Source organism: Ochotona curzoniae, unplaced genomic scaffold (genome assembly GCF_017591425.1).
Source record: "Ochotona curzoniae isolate NIBS_2020 unplaced genomic scaffold, NIBS_Ocur_1.0 scaffold_4701, whole genome shotgun sequence".
Lineage (NCBI taxonomy): Eukaryota > Metazoa > Chordata > Mammalia > Lagomorpha > Ochotonidae > Ochotona > Ochotona curzoniae.
The window spans coordinates 7,815,899-7,830,436 of record NW_024467122.1 but is presented as its reverse complement, the minus strand read 5'-3'; positions in this window follow the sequence as shown (position 1 = coordinate 7,830,436).

The window sequence follows — 14,538 nt, the reverse complement described above, 5'->3', positions numbered from 1 at the left end:
GAGTTTTCTGAATTTAAGTGCCAGAGGGATGGGGGGGGGGCGGGGAGGTGGAAAGAAGGGGAGAGGCCAAAAGCTAGGGCCAAAGGTCTCAGCCCATCCAGTGGCTGTGGGACTCAGTGGGTGACTGGTTGGATTCTCAGGGGAGGAACAGCTGTGGAGACCATGGCCTGTGGGTTAGGCTTCCTCACTGCTATGTAATCTGTACTTCCAGGAGCGTATGCCAGGAATTTTAAAATACAATGGCCTATAATTCCACACCATGCCAACCCTGTTCATAGCATTTAAAAATCAAGACTCACTCAGCCCATGGTTGAGAAAGAGGAGCAGCCCACCCTGCATGGTTGGGGCAGGGGGCAGTCCTCCAGCCACAGGGCTCCCCTGGGTTGTGTGCTCAGCTGCAGTCTGAGTGCCCCAGGGATGGGAGGTGCAGGGCCTTCCAGGCCTCTCCCGCAGGACAGGAGCTGGCTCTGGCCCTTGGAGGACTCAGTAGAATAGTGTGAGAGGCAGGGAGGTGTGGCAACAGCTCTGTCTCATGGCCATCCCACACCTGTGGTGGACCACAACTCCGGAGACCCTGCTGGTGGGGAAGGGGCCAGTGTCTGCACCCTTCTGAGACAAGTCTTGGGGATGCAGAAGCAGGAGCAAGGGCTCAGCGGCAGGAGTCTGCCTTCCCCACCCTCAGCACCCTTCCCCAGGGCCTGCCAGCAAGGTCTCCGCCACCTTCCTGCCCCGTCTCTTGCCACAGCCTGCTTTACAAATGGTCCAAGAGTGGATGTGTAAGCCCCTTTCTCAGAAGGCAGGCATGTGCCTTCAGCACCCCCCACCCACAGCTCGGAATGCTCCCTGGTGAAACTCAGGCCTTGCCTTTTTCCTCTGCCATCTGCAAGCATCTGGGGCTTCTCTGCACACCCCTTCCCCACCCCACCTTCTCCTGTCCCAGGGGGCCAGGGAGTTCCAGTCATCCCACCGCTCTCCGAAGTTCAGCACTTGGCTAGCGGGGCAGGCAGGCTTCCTGCTTCTGGGGACTTTTAAGAGGTTGGTGGCCCGCAAAGGTTGGTGGCTTGAGGGCCCTGGGGCTCTGTGGTGGAGGGAGCCAAGGTGTGACCATGCCCTGTGAGTTAAGCTGCCTTGCCACTCTAATCTGTTCTGCCAGGAGCTTATGTGAGCACCAGCCAGCCAGGGGCTGCCACCTGCTTCAGTGGGCCCCACCTCTGCTAAGGCTGAGGGCGCTGTGTTGTAGATGCAACAGCATCAGGCACGTGCGATGTAGCACCTCATTCTGCAAGCTTCCCCACGGGAGACCCACACATGCTGCATCCCTGCTGGGGACAGAGGGGAGGGGTGTCCATCTGCAACCAGCCAGCACGGGCCTGACCAGGTCAGGGTCTCCACTGTCGGGTTTTGTAATGGGCTTAATCTACCCTTTATTACATTGCAGGTGTGAGGATCTTTGTTTTTATTTTTGATAATTTTTATGTATTTGATTAGGGTGCGAAGGGTCAAGGGCTGGAGGAAAGTGAGTGAGACCATTGTTTTCACATTCCCTTTTTTCCTTCCTGTATCTGTGGGGAGGGGACAGATAAGGGAAGAAGCCGCACCCAGCCTCCCAGCCATCCCAGGGTCCCCAATGTGGTGCTTGCTCCAAGGGCACTCACTGCTCAAGTGGTTTTGATAGTTCAGCAGTTCTGTATTACTGCTGATCTTGCCACTCCAATTACAATGAAATCTCTCCAGACTCTACTGGCTGACATAGTCCACCTTAGAGTCTCCATTTGTCTAGGTATTCACTGCTAACTCTTGGCTGGGGTGCTTGATTGATTTGTTCTGTCCTTTTCTATGGTACCAGGTGTCCTCTGCAGGCTCCAGTGTACTGCCGTATCCTCCATGTGCATCTGGATGTGCTGCCCACTGCTCCATCTAAGCCACTGAGGAGGCCCAGCTCTGACACATGCACTCCAGTCAGACCATGGAACCTGCAATTCTCTCCATGGTTGGAATTCTGAGTCCAGTGGTTCAGTTGGGGAGATTCCCAAACAAACTTCATTTGAGGTGATCCCAGACCTGATTCTTGTGTGTGCATGCCAACACAGGGTCTGGCACAATCTGTCTCCCCAAATCAGCCTACACACACCTGGTTCCTGTGCTTGCCAGCATGAACAGCAGACTGGTCCAGTCTGTCCCATCTCATTCTGCTCTTGTACATGTCAGTGGGCATTGAAGCTGAGTTCAACTCAACTAACCCCATTATCCAGTCCATGCTGGTGCTGGTGGGTGCCACTAGCCATGCCTATCCTGGTTTCCATGTTCATTAGTGGAAGTTGCAGCCCATCAGAGAGGTCTGTCTCCCCTATTTCCCTAATGGGCTCACTCCCACTCTCCTGGATCTTACACTCTCCAGGTGGTTCTACAGTTTAGCTTGACAGAGTTTGCCCCCTGTGCCAGCATCTGCTAGCTGAAGCTGCAGCAAAGCCCAACCAACCCGCACCCACTCTAGCTTGTGCATGTACCAGTAGCTATAGTCCACCCAGCCTGGCTTTCCCATAATCCAGCTTACATGCAGGCCAACAGGTGTTGTAGCCATGCCCGGCCTGGTCTGCCCCCAATTCCAGCTCTCACACTCACCAGTGGGACTAGTGGCCCAGCAAAGGGAGCCCCATGCAGCCCCCCTACTGGGTTCACCTGTTTTCCTTCGGTTTCATATGTGCTGGTTGGGTGCTATGGCCCAGTCTACCATGGCTCACCTCACCTCAACATTTGCCAGTGGGTGCTGTAGCCTGGCCCAACCTGACCCACTCCCAGTTCCAGCTCACTCTGATGGGGACTACAGCCTAAACAGCCCAGCCAGCCCCCAGTCCTTGCCCTAATGTGAACTGGCTGGTGTTACAGCCTGACCTGGCATGACCCACACACTATTCTGGTTCTTGGATTTACCAAAGGGTGCTATGAACTGGCCCAGCCTGTCTTGCCCTAGACCTGAGCGAGCCTGTGGGTACCATAACCTATCTTGGTCTGGGCTGCTCCCTTTCTTGGTTCTTGGCTCACCTGCAGGGACTGTGTCCTGCCAGAGGAGTTGCCTAGGCTCCTTCATCAGAACCTCTCCAAATGCCAGATCTTGTGCATACTGGTAGGTCCATGGGCCAGCCCTACTTAGTCCACCTTCTGTCCTAGCAGAAACAGTAGCCTTTCCTGACTGGCCCTCACCATTCTGGTCCTTACTGTTGGGTACTACAACCCAGCCAAGCCTAGTCCACACTCAGACACAGCTCACACATGCCTCAGCAGGGGCAGAGACCTAGCCTAGCTTGTCCTACACCCACTCTGGTTTTCACAATCACCAGTGAGTGATGGTGTCCAGTCCAGTCTGGCACGCCCCAGACCCAGTCCCACCCATGCCGAGGGACACTGCAGCCATTTTCAGAGCAGACAGCAGTCTCCACTCCAGCCCCTGCACTCATTAGTGGGAACCATAACCCAGCCAAGGCATCCCCTTAGCTCCCCAACCAGGACTGTTCTCAGCCATAGATCTCACACGTGCTAGTGGTTGCTCTGACCCAGCTTGGGCATAGGCCCTCATCTATCTTAGCCTTTGCCTTCAGATGCTGCAGCCTGGGCTGGTCTGGCTGGCCCCCAATTTTAACTCTCACTGGCAGTACTACAACCTGGCTCTGCTCAGTCTGCTCCCATCCCTGGCTCATGCAAACCAGTAGGTGTGACAGCCTATCCAGGCATGACTTGCACTCCCTCCTAGTTTGTGTACTTGCCAGTGGGCTATGGTTTGCTTGGCCCTGCCCAGTCTGCCCCCTTCCAACACCAATTCACACACTTGCCAAGGGATGGAGCTACCTTGCTCAGCCTGCCCGACACCCAGGCCTGGACTACGTGCTCACCAGCAGGACCCACTAGGGGAGTTTCCCATGTTCCCCCACTCACGCTAATCCAAGATCCAGATCTCATGCATGCCAGCAGCAGCTAGGCCCTTATCCGGCATGGCCTGTCCCATCTAATCTTGGCTTTTGTATTAGCTGGTGGATGTTGCAGCCTGGCCTGCTCCACACCCTGTTTTAGGGTGCTCATGCAGGTGCTGCAGCCTGGACCTGCTCCACTTGTTCCCAGCTCCAGAGCCCGTGAATGTCAGTGAGTTCCATGATCATGCCTAGCTCAGCCACTCACCATCCCAACTCTTAAGCTAACCAGCGGGACTTGTAATTCCATAGGGTTGGGCCCACAGAATCCACCCCCAGACCTGGTTCTTTTGTGTGCTGGCTGATGTTATGGTCCAGCCCAATGTGACCCATCCCCTGATCTGACACTCACTATCGGGTATTGGGATCTAGCCCTGCCAGACAGGCCCCCAGCCCTAGCTTGTATGTGGGCTGGTGTGTGGTGATCAGCAGTGTTCCATTCTAACAAGTCCAGCTCAGGTCTCCCATGTGGGCTGGTACGTTGGTCTGACCCATAAAGGTCTTCCGATCTCCTCCAAACCATCAGGTCTCAGTCCCCTTGCTTACCTGCAAGTACAGTGGCCTTGTCTTTGGGAGTCCCTTAGGAGTTATTCCTCACCTGCAAGATACCCCTAGGATGGTCCTCCCTCCTCCATATCCCCTTGCTCCTATCCCTAATCAATCCACAATCCTTGTGCCCAGCCCAGCCTTCAGAAGCCCAGTGGGTGGTGTGCTGATCCGAAACTCTGCTGCCTACCAGGGCCCGAGCTCTTGGCACATGTGCTGGCCTGGTGCCCTACCCCTCCACACACCCAAGATCCAGGCCCAGTAAAGTCTCCAGACCTGGTCCGCCAGCACACCGGAGCAGCATACTGACCTGGGGCTCTCCTCTCCGCTTTCCTCACCTTGCCCAGGACTAAACCCTTAAAGAAATCTCCAGGTTCGTTTCACCTGCCTAGAGCTGAGCTCCCAGGTCCTCATATGCCCATCAGCGTTATACCCCTAGCCATCTCCCAACCCAAGTCTGCATCCTTAGGCCCCTTGTGCCAGCAGCACAGGAGCATGGCAACAGGTCGCCGCCTTCCCCTGGTGCCTGGATTTTTATTTCTTATTACTACTGCCCCAGGTGGCATTTGGTAGCTGAGTGGAGAGAGGAGTCTGTTGGGTCTGGCTGCTTTAACGAGGTTGGTCAGTCCGGCTGCTGAGGAGCGGAGGCACAGGGTCTCCATGAAGCAGACCTTCCTTGCTAGGTCAGTGGGCTCTCTGGCTGCCACCACCCCCATATCCCTTCAGGGACCCATGTTGGGAACACGAGCAGCAGGTCATGCTGCCACCTGCAGCAGCCTGCAATGCTGGGATCCCATCCAGCTCGCTGCCAAGGCACCCAGGAGAGCTGCTTGGGCCCCTTCCCTCCAGCCCATGTGGGAGACCCAGATGGGCTTCCTGGCTTTGGCCTGCTGCTTCCAGCCATTTGGGGAGTGAAACTACAGATGGAGAGAAAAAAAATCACTCTCTTTCAATGAATCTTTCAAAAACCTAAACATCACCCTGGGCAAACCCAGCACTTTGCACGCCTCCCGTGAAAGAAAACTATGAGGTTGGGAGCTGTTGGCAGGCCAGCAGCATGCTCCCAGGCTGGAGGGAGACCGGGCAGGCGCTCCTCAGACCCAGACACTGGCTGCTGGGCCCCTGGGAAACTGTTCCTAAACCTGCACGTTTGACCCTGTGAATGGCAAGGGGAGCACTTGGCGTGTTTAAATGAATTCTGCTCTCGATGTAAGTGAGTGTAACTGCCTCTCTCTCTCTCTCTCTCTCTCTCTCTCTCTCTCACACACACACACACACACACACACACACACACACAGGCCAGTCCCCCTGTCTGCATCCTGCATCCATCGCTCCAGAGACTCTGGTCTCTGTCCTTTCCTGAGTGCTGTGGATCAACACCGTCCCCACAGTGTTCACAACGTGGCAGGAGACGCTGGAGCGTGAGCTATACTAATGGGGGCACGGGTCCTGAGCATCTGCAGGTTTGGGGGACATGGGGGTCCCTAGAAGCAGTAGGGCCCAGTGGCACTAAGGGGCAGCTGTGTAGGAAGTGCAGAAGGCGGTGGAAGACCCACTCTGCCTTTGCTTGTTCCCACTGTGCTCCCTTCACTTGTTCCCATGTGCTCCTTTTGCTTGTTCTCACCGTGGCAGTCTTCTGGGTGGGGCGGGAGGAGTTGCATGAATTTGTGGATATTAGGAAGCCATTCAGCATTGTGTTTTTCCCTCTGCCGCTTAAAGTGAATGTATCCTTGACTGCGGAGCAGTGCTCCAAGGCTGCCTACTCCCCTAGGGTCAAAGATCCCCCAACCCCATCCTGATGAGCTGCTAGTGCCCGTCCTGGGCAGTGCCTCCGGGAGCCCCCTGCCCGTGCTTTGAGCCACCCGGTGGATTTGCAGGGTGAAGCATTCACGTTCAGGCTCAGGGGACTCTCCTCCACAGTCATCTAGTACTTTGTTTGGTGAACACCCACCCTCAGCCATTCGAATAAACGCTGTTGAAAATACATCCCTTGTGAAAAGGAGCCGGGACAATGCAGGGCTGGTTAGAGATGCCATAGGAATGCAGCATGGTTATTTTGCGTTACATTACTGCGGAAATCAGCAGCTCTGCAGGCCCCACTCGGGCTGCAAACCCTGAGTCACGGTGGCGAAATGAGGGAAAAAGGCAGCCGGATTTACTGATGACTCAGGGTGTGAGCAGCAGCGAGTTCCAGACAGACGGCCTCTGGGGAGGGAATGGGGTGCACTCCCAGGCCAGCATTGCATGCAGGGTGGCCGCTGAAGTGGCCGGCTCCAGATAAGAGCAGCTCTGCTGACTTTGCAGGGGTCCTGGGCCAGGGAATGGCCACTGTCGGAGGCATCGGGCATCCTGCCCTGCAGCCAGAGGGGAGCTTCCTGGGAAAAGTGGACATGAGCAGACGGGTGGGAATGGAATGTGATCTGTAGAGACGCAGTCGCTGGCTACCTGCCTACAATCCACACGGGTTTGGAGGCTGGGTGATGTCACTGATGTAATGTCACATATAAAAGTGTGCCCGTCACAGTGTGTGATGATGTGGCACCCAGGTTGCCAGGAAGGCACTGTACCTTATTAGGGTCCCGAGTAGCGTGCGGCTGCGGGTGGGTCTGGAGACACAGAGCCTGGAGACTCTGACTGTTACTAGAGGAGCAGGTGAGGATGGGAAGCGAAAAGAGATCTCTGGTCCCGAGTCTGGGTGTTGTGCTTGTGAGAGGGTGCCTTGGGTTCCAGGGAGGCCACTGCTAACGCCAGGGTGGCCCCAGGTCGGGTGACTCCCCATGCAGTTACCAGGCAGGGAGCTAGCTGTCTTTATTGTGTGATTCATGGTCCTTCCAGCAAACACTGGCCAGCCAGGCCTAGTTTCCCAGGCAGTGTGTCAGCACTGTTGCAGTCAGGGCCACGTCTTCAGGAAGATGTGACACAGCTGTTCCATCAGCTGGGCAGGAAGTGAGGCCCTGGCCAGCCCCAGCTGGTTTCCCGTGGGTATGCCAGGAGTTGTTGGGCAGCTCTGCCTGCCTAGAGCCTGGCTGGCTCCCTGTAGCCAGGTCTGGCCCAAAGCAAGCCAAGTCACTGGCTTCTGCTTCCCAGCAGATCCATGAGCCTCACTAAGCTCATGCCACACATCCTGGCCTCCTGCACCCCCTGTCTCCAAGCCCCGAGGTGCAGAGGGTGCTGAGTTTGTCACAGCATGGCTCCATTTGTCCCTGAGGTTCCGTTGCCTTCTTTTCCTGGCTGCATGGGTGTGCTTGCTTCTGTTGCCAGACAAGAAGGAAAACCCCCTAAGCCACATGACTAGGGAGAAAGGGTGGCCACGCAGGCATCCCCAGCACTGGGTGTCCCCCAACAGGTTGTTGCCATGGATGCTGAGCTGCACCTGTGCAAATCCCATCCACTTGGAGATGATCATGTGGGAAACATGGGTATCACAGGCATCCATGATGGCTAATGCAGATCCTGGGCAGACTCTCCCTGCAGGTGCCAGCCAACAGCAGGGTCTCATGTGTGCCAGTCGTCCCTGTGCCTGAGCCTGGCTGTGTGAATATGGTTGGCTGCAGGAGAATACACTGAAGCAGCCATCCTGGAGGCTGGGGGATCCAAAGAGGGATGGTTCTGCCCTAATGTCCCATTTAAAGCTTCATGAGCTATGGTCCTGTAGACCTGATAGTCTGAGAGCAAGGGCAGGGAATGAAGGTCCCATGCACCCCCACCCCTACCCGGTCTGCCTGTAGCTGCCGGGAAGCCAGCCGTACCCACTGCATCGGGGGTGAGCTGCACGGAATCAGCCGGGGTCGGCAGGCACAGCCCAATTCCATGTTCTGCACTTGGTGACATCAGGCCGCTGACCTGAATTGGAGGGACAGTGTTTACACCACAGGAAATGGCAAAGGCTTCAGAGCGGGCATTCTCCAAGGTGGGCTCACCCGCCCAGCTCTAGGTCTGACCAGCTGCTCAGAGGATGGCCAAGCACCCTCCCATCTGCCTGCAGGACTGGGGACAGGTGGCTCTCCTGTGCTAGAGTGCGGCCGCTCCTTTGGGAGACGAACATGTCTCCCTCAGCTCTCAGCACCGATGAGGGATCAGTGGCTGTCTGCCGTCACTTCTTGTGAGTGATGGCCCAGAAATACAGGCTGCTCACAGCTTTCAGTCCCACATTTGAAGAGTCGTCACACCCCACAAATCCTGCCCCCCGTAGATAAAGGCTCCAGCATGGCCCTTCTCTCTTTGCCCTGGTCATCCACCAGCAAGGCAGCCGGCACCCTCAGGGGCACAGCCTGCTCATTTCCTGGCCTGCTGGCCCAGCCTCTTCCTTAAAAAGCTTAAATGCCTACCCCAGACTGTCCGACTTAGACGGAGCTGGTGTGAGCCCAGTCTTCCTGCCTGGCCCACTGCCCTCCTGCTCGGCCTGCCCAGCCTCCCGCCTCTGCCACCTCCTTGTTCTCAGCAGCTCCTGCCACTCTCACCTCACCCGCTCCCCACGCTGCAGGGGAAAGCAGAAAGGCCCAGGCAGCAAAGACGATCTGCCTGTGTGCTCCTGAACCTGAAGTAGCCCCTGCCCTCTGGTTCAGAGTCTTTTCCCCTGAACAAGTTCCAGGTCTTCACTGGGAACTTGCTGCTTTCATCTGTTTGCTGGTGCCTGAACCCTACACCAGCCAGGCCGAGATCAAGGCTCCATTATCTTTGAGTTCCCCTCAACCTCCTCGCACCATCACTGTGAGTCTGGGAGCTCAGGGCACGTAGCCAGTGGGGGAATTGTCAAAGTCAAATGCCAGATCATTTTAGGCCAGAACAAGGGCCTTGCCTTGCTTCACCAACGGCTTCCAGTGCCATCGCTCACCTGCAGGATCACGTGGTTCTGGGTTAGGGGACACTTGACCCAGCTTGCTTCTGCATGCTGCTCCTCGGTCCCTGTGGGATTTGCATCCACAAGTTTGGTTTGCAGTCAGGGAGAGTTTGGTGACACGTCAAAATCATAGGTTAATCGGTGACAGATCCGAAATCTAAATTCATGTCTGGAGGTTGGTGGGGCAGTATGAGGATGGCGCAGTGCACCTGCCAGTCAGGGCTTTGCTGTGTGTGGCTGACATGTGTCACAGACCAGTGGGAGGTGACAGCCCCTTCCATGCGTTGTCTTTGGAACTGTAGGTGAACCCAAGCACTCAGCTTCTCTTTTGAGCTTTCCTTGAGCTTTGAAAAGGCCAGGCTTCCAAGAACTCCATAAACATCCCGTCTGATACAGGTGTGGCAAAAGCATTTCAAACACGCAGAAGGTTTGAGTTCTAGGGATGGTGACATTGCTTGTTTCAGGGCCATCCTCCCATGGATGGAAACTATATAGTCACGGCAACAATAGTGAAACTCACCAGCAGGGCTATTTTTTTCCTTTAAAGAGTGTTATTTATTTGAAAGGTAAAGTAAAAAAAAAAAGAGGGGGAGCTTATATACGGTGGTCCCCTCCCCAAATCACTGCAACAGCTGGGACTATACCAGGCTGAACCAGGACCTCGATCTTGGTCTCCCACAAGGAGGCAGGGACCCAAATACTTGGAGTGCCACCTGTTGTCTGTCCAGGTGGCTCGTGGGAGCTGGCTTGCAATGGGGCAGCCGGGTCTTTGAGCCGACAAGCAATACTGGTATTGCAGGCAGTGGCTTAACAACACTGGTTCAAGGATGAGACCTTCAAATCCCCCCTCCTGCGGCCAACCTGGCTGGAGCACTGGTATTTAGGGTGCCACCCATTCCATTTTTTTCTGGAGCAGGTAGTTCTAGGTGAGTGAGCAGCATCAGGAGCGGTATAGGGCCACTGCCCTCTCCGCATGGTCACTGTCAGGCATTACCTCGGCTGGCCCAGCTCCAAACCCAAGGAAGCGGTCTAGGATTTGGGAGGACAACTGGTAGCTTCTACCACAGGCCGCCAAAGGGAGTTTTCATTGTATTTCCTGGCCTAGCAGCAGTGCTGGCTGTCAGCATTGGACGTGAAGCGATGCGTTAAGGGATCCTCTCTGTAAGCAGTGAGACGGTCTTACAGCACAGCCGGTGCTCAGGATGCACAACAGCACAGAGCCACCGCCTAAGGATGCTCACACAGCCCCTCTTCACAATGGACGGACTCTGCCTCCGCCCCAGACAGGGCAAAGGGGTACGCCTGCCCCACGTTCCTGCACAGTCTTTCTGATCACATAACCAAAGGCAGTGGCTTCTGTGTTTTTCATTCATTGTAACCTCCTCGAGGAGGAGTGCCCCGAGTTCATAATTTTCAGAGAGAAAGGGCAAGGAGAGAGAGAAATATCATCCATCCACTGGTCCACTCCTCAGGTGGTTTCAACAGCCAAGCCAAAACCAGGAGTTTCCTCCAGGTCTCCCATGAAGGTGGCAGGCACCCAAGTACCTGGGCTGTCTTCTGCTGCTTTTCCCAGACCACTAGCAGGAAGATAGATCAAAAGTGGAACAGCTGGTGCAGCATTCACTGGAACACACGACTGCCGGGTCTAGGGGCCAGCTTAGGAGTGGCTCTAAGGGTCGCTCGACTAGGCCAAGGGACCCACCCATGAGCAGGAGAATTGGACCTGGGGTCAGGCTGGGTTTGGTCGCTATACCTGATGGTCCATGCAAGGGCTGGGGCTGGAGGTAGGCTAGGCCAGATCATTGCATCTGATGCCACCCACAGGAACTGGGGCTGGAAGCCAGCCTGGTAGGGATTGTGGAAGGCCCCTCACCCCAGACCAGGCAGGCATACTTGCAGATACATAGAGAACGTAGGAAAGGTGGCAGCCTTGCCTAGGGAGCAGCACCTGCTGAGGAGCACAGGAACTAGGGATGGGGGTGGGCCAGGTAGAGTGACCTGTTTGGGTGCGGGCCCCCTGAATCACCTGAGGATCTTAGACCAACAAGATCCCCAATCCCAGGGACATCTCAGACATGTGGTCCAACCATGGAGCACATGTTGCAAGACCAGGCCACTTCTGCTGCAGACTCTAAAGAAAAGAGTGCGATGGCTCAATGGATAAATCCTCATTTTGCAAGTGTTAGATCCCATATGGACGCTGGTTCATATCCCAGCTGCTCCACTTCCCACCTAGTTTCCTGCTTGTGGCCTGGGAAAGCAGTCCAGGATGGCCCAAAGTGCTGGGTTCCTGCACCCATGTGGGAGACCCAGAAGAAGCTCCTGGCTCCTAGCTTTGGATTATCTCTGCTCTGGCCATTGCATCCACTTGGGGAGTTGAGCCAGTGGATGGAAGAGCTTTCTCTTTGACTCTCCTTCTCTCTCTAAATTTGACCTCCTTTTCTAATAAAAACAAATAAATCTTTAAAAAGCAAAGATAAAGAACATATCAAGATGCACACGAAAGACAAGACAGTCAGTTCCGCTAATGCAACACAAAACCCAAAGTGCCTCTTTAGGGGGCAGAAAGAAAGCAAGTGGCACAATGCGCAGGCCAGGTTCTAGAACAAACACCTAGAGCTGTGGACACGGACGTAGACGTGGCCAAGCAACAGGCTTGGGTACTGGAGCAGTGAAGAGCCCCTGTGAGGACAGATGGAGTGTGTCACTTCACACACAATGGCGCCAACACCTTCTTAGAGCCGTTGGGAAGGTGCGGGGGGCACAGCCATTGCACTGGAGGGAAAGGCTCCCACCAGTCAGAACGGGATCAGCCACAGGGCACTCTGTCAGTCTTACCCATCTGCCACTCAGGTAACACCCCATGACGTCATTCCCCAACCAGGCCCCCAAGGCGTCAAGAGACCATCTCCGTGCTGCCAACAAACGGCAGTGATCTCTCCCCACCCCGCTCTCCCCCACACATGCCACTCCCTTTCCTACCAGTTACCCACACGGGTCTGCAGTGCCCATACCCTCACCTCTGTAATAAACATGTAAAAATTAAACTTAAAAAGGTAGAGCAGCCAGGACACAAATTAGTGCCTGTATGGAATGCTAGCATTGCCGGCAGTAGCTTTACTTGCTATACCACAGCACCATGCCTGGGAAAGGCACCAAGAATAACCAAGACCTGGCAGAAGTGAGGGGATTTGACTTAAAGAATGGAGCTGCGTGGTGATTGTCTCACTCGCTCATCCCTTTTCTGGAGCAGGGGTGGGGGGTAGGGAGGTAGAGGGTAGGGACTTTCTCCAGCTCACAGAGTCAGGGACCTAGCTGTCAGGGAGATCCCCTTGTATTTTTGTTTGTTTTTTTCTCAAATGTGACCCTGTATTTTAAAATGTTACTTACTTATTTGAAAGAGTTACAAAGAGCTCTTCTAACTACATAGAAACCCCCACTAAGAAATAGAAAACACTTCTCAAATTGTTTTTAAGGCCAGTACAGGCCCAAGAACTGACGAAGACATCGCAGGCAAAACCCAACACCTCTTGTCATCACAGACAGAAACACCCTCTACAAAACAGGGGCAACGTGGGGCTTGGGGGCGGGGATGTGGGGCGGCCATGCCCTGCAGGCACAGGGCTCCAGGATTTCTCACGCTCACAGAGCTGAGGACCCTCTGACCCTTCCATGTGGGGAGGGGGGAACATGTGTGGCAGTCCCATCCCTCCCCACAGTGTGCTCAGAATCCCGAGCCCTGCCCCTCTCTCAGACCCAGCCAGGGCATCTAGCACATTCCGTTGGTCAGCAGGTTGGCCAAAGGCAAGTAAGAAGCAGGTCAGAGATCTCCATAAAGACAGCCCTGGTCGGTGAACAGGTGACAACAGGTATGTAGGAGACGGGAAGTGTTCCTCTGCAACTCTGAAGTTCAAGTTCAGGGAGCCCCCATAGACACTGGACTCTGGTTTTGGGGATCACAAGCCGCCCTCTTGTCTTTCCCCTCCCACTGGAATGGGGTGTCTCTGCTGGGGGTGCCCTTGCTCAGTTTGACTCTGCCCATGTGTCCTGTCCAGGAGACATTTGCCACTCTGGGCCCCTGCTGCTCCCCCAGGCCAGGAGTCCTGCAGTTCCCACTGCTTGCGGGAAGCCTGCCGAGCCACTCTCCTTTTCCGTGCCGGGCTTTATCTTGTCCCACAGGCGCCAGACACCAGCCAATTTCCCTGTCCTCTCTTGAAATTGAAAGTCATGGTTTCGACTTCAGAGGCTCCGAAGCGCCTAGGAAAGCCAGTGTGGGCTGCTGGAAATACCCTAAGTGGAAAATGCATTGAACCCGCCTGACCCACAGCACAGCACAAAGCCCTGGAAGCCATGGGGTGTGCCCATGGGTGTTGACTGGGAGCCTCCAGGAGAATTCCCAGGAGAGGCTGGGCAGTGCCAGCCAGGGGAAGCCCCACATACACAGCTCCAAGCCTGGGTTCCCCTGTAGGCATTTGCTGTTCCCACCTTCATCAGCTTCTGTAAGGAACATTGCTGAATTCATGGATGTCTGCCATGTGGCTCTGGGATGGGGGACTGCTTCGTAAAGCCAGGGGCAGACAGACAGGGACATGGCAAAGGCCGGAGAACTCAGAGACTCCAGTAGACATCTGTGGGGAACAAATGGGGGCAGGTGGCAAAGGACTGAGTGGGCAGCAGATGTGCTGGGTCAGTTGGAGTTGTTATGGTAGACTGGCTTTGTGATGCAGTGGGTTGAGCTGCCACCTACAATGCTGGCATCCCAAATGGGTGTCAGTTTGTGTCCCAGCTGCTCCACTTCCAATCCAGCTCCCTGCTGAATTGCCTGGGAAAGCAGAGGAGAATGGCTCAAGTGATTGGGCCCCTGTACCCACGTGGGAGCCTTGGGAAGAAGCTCCCAGTTCCTGGCTTCAACCTGGCCCGGCACTGGCTGTTGAGGCCATGTGGGGCATGAACCAGTGGATAGAAGATGTCTCTCTCTCTCTCTCTGCCTTACTCTCTCTTTCTCTCACTCTCTGTCACTTTGTCTCTCAAATAAATAAGTTTTTTTAAGTGACAGGTAGATGAAAGATCTGATTATGATCGGGGACACAGCAAAGCTTTGAGGAAGGACATCTTCTCAACTTTGGGAGACGGAAGGAGACTTAAGCCAAATTCCAAATGCATGCTAGTCATAGCGGAATAGACTAATCT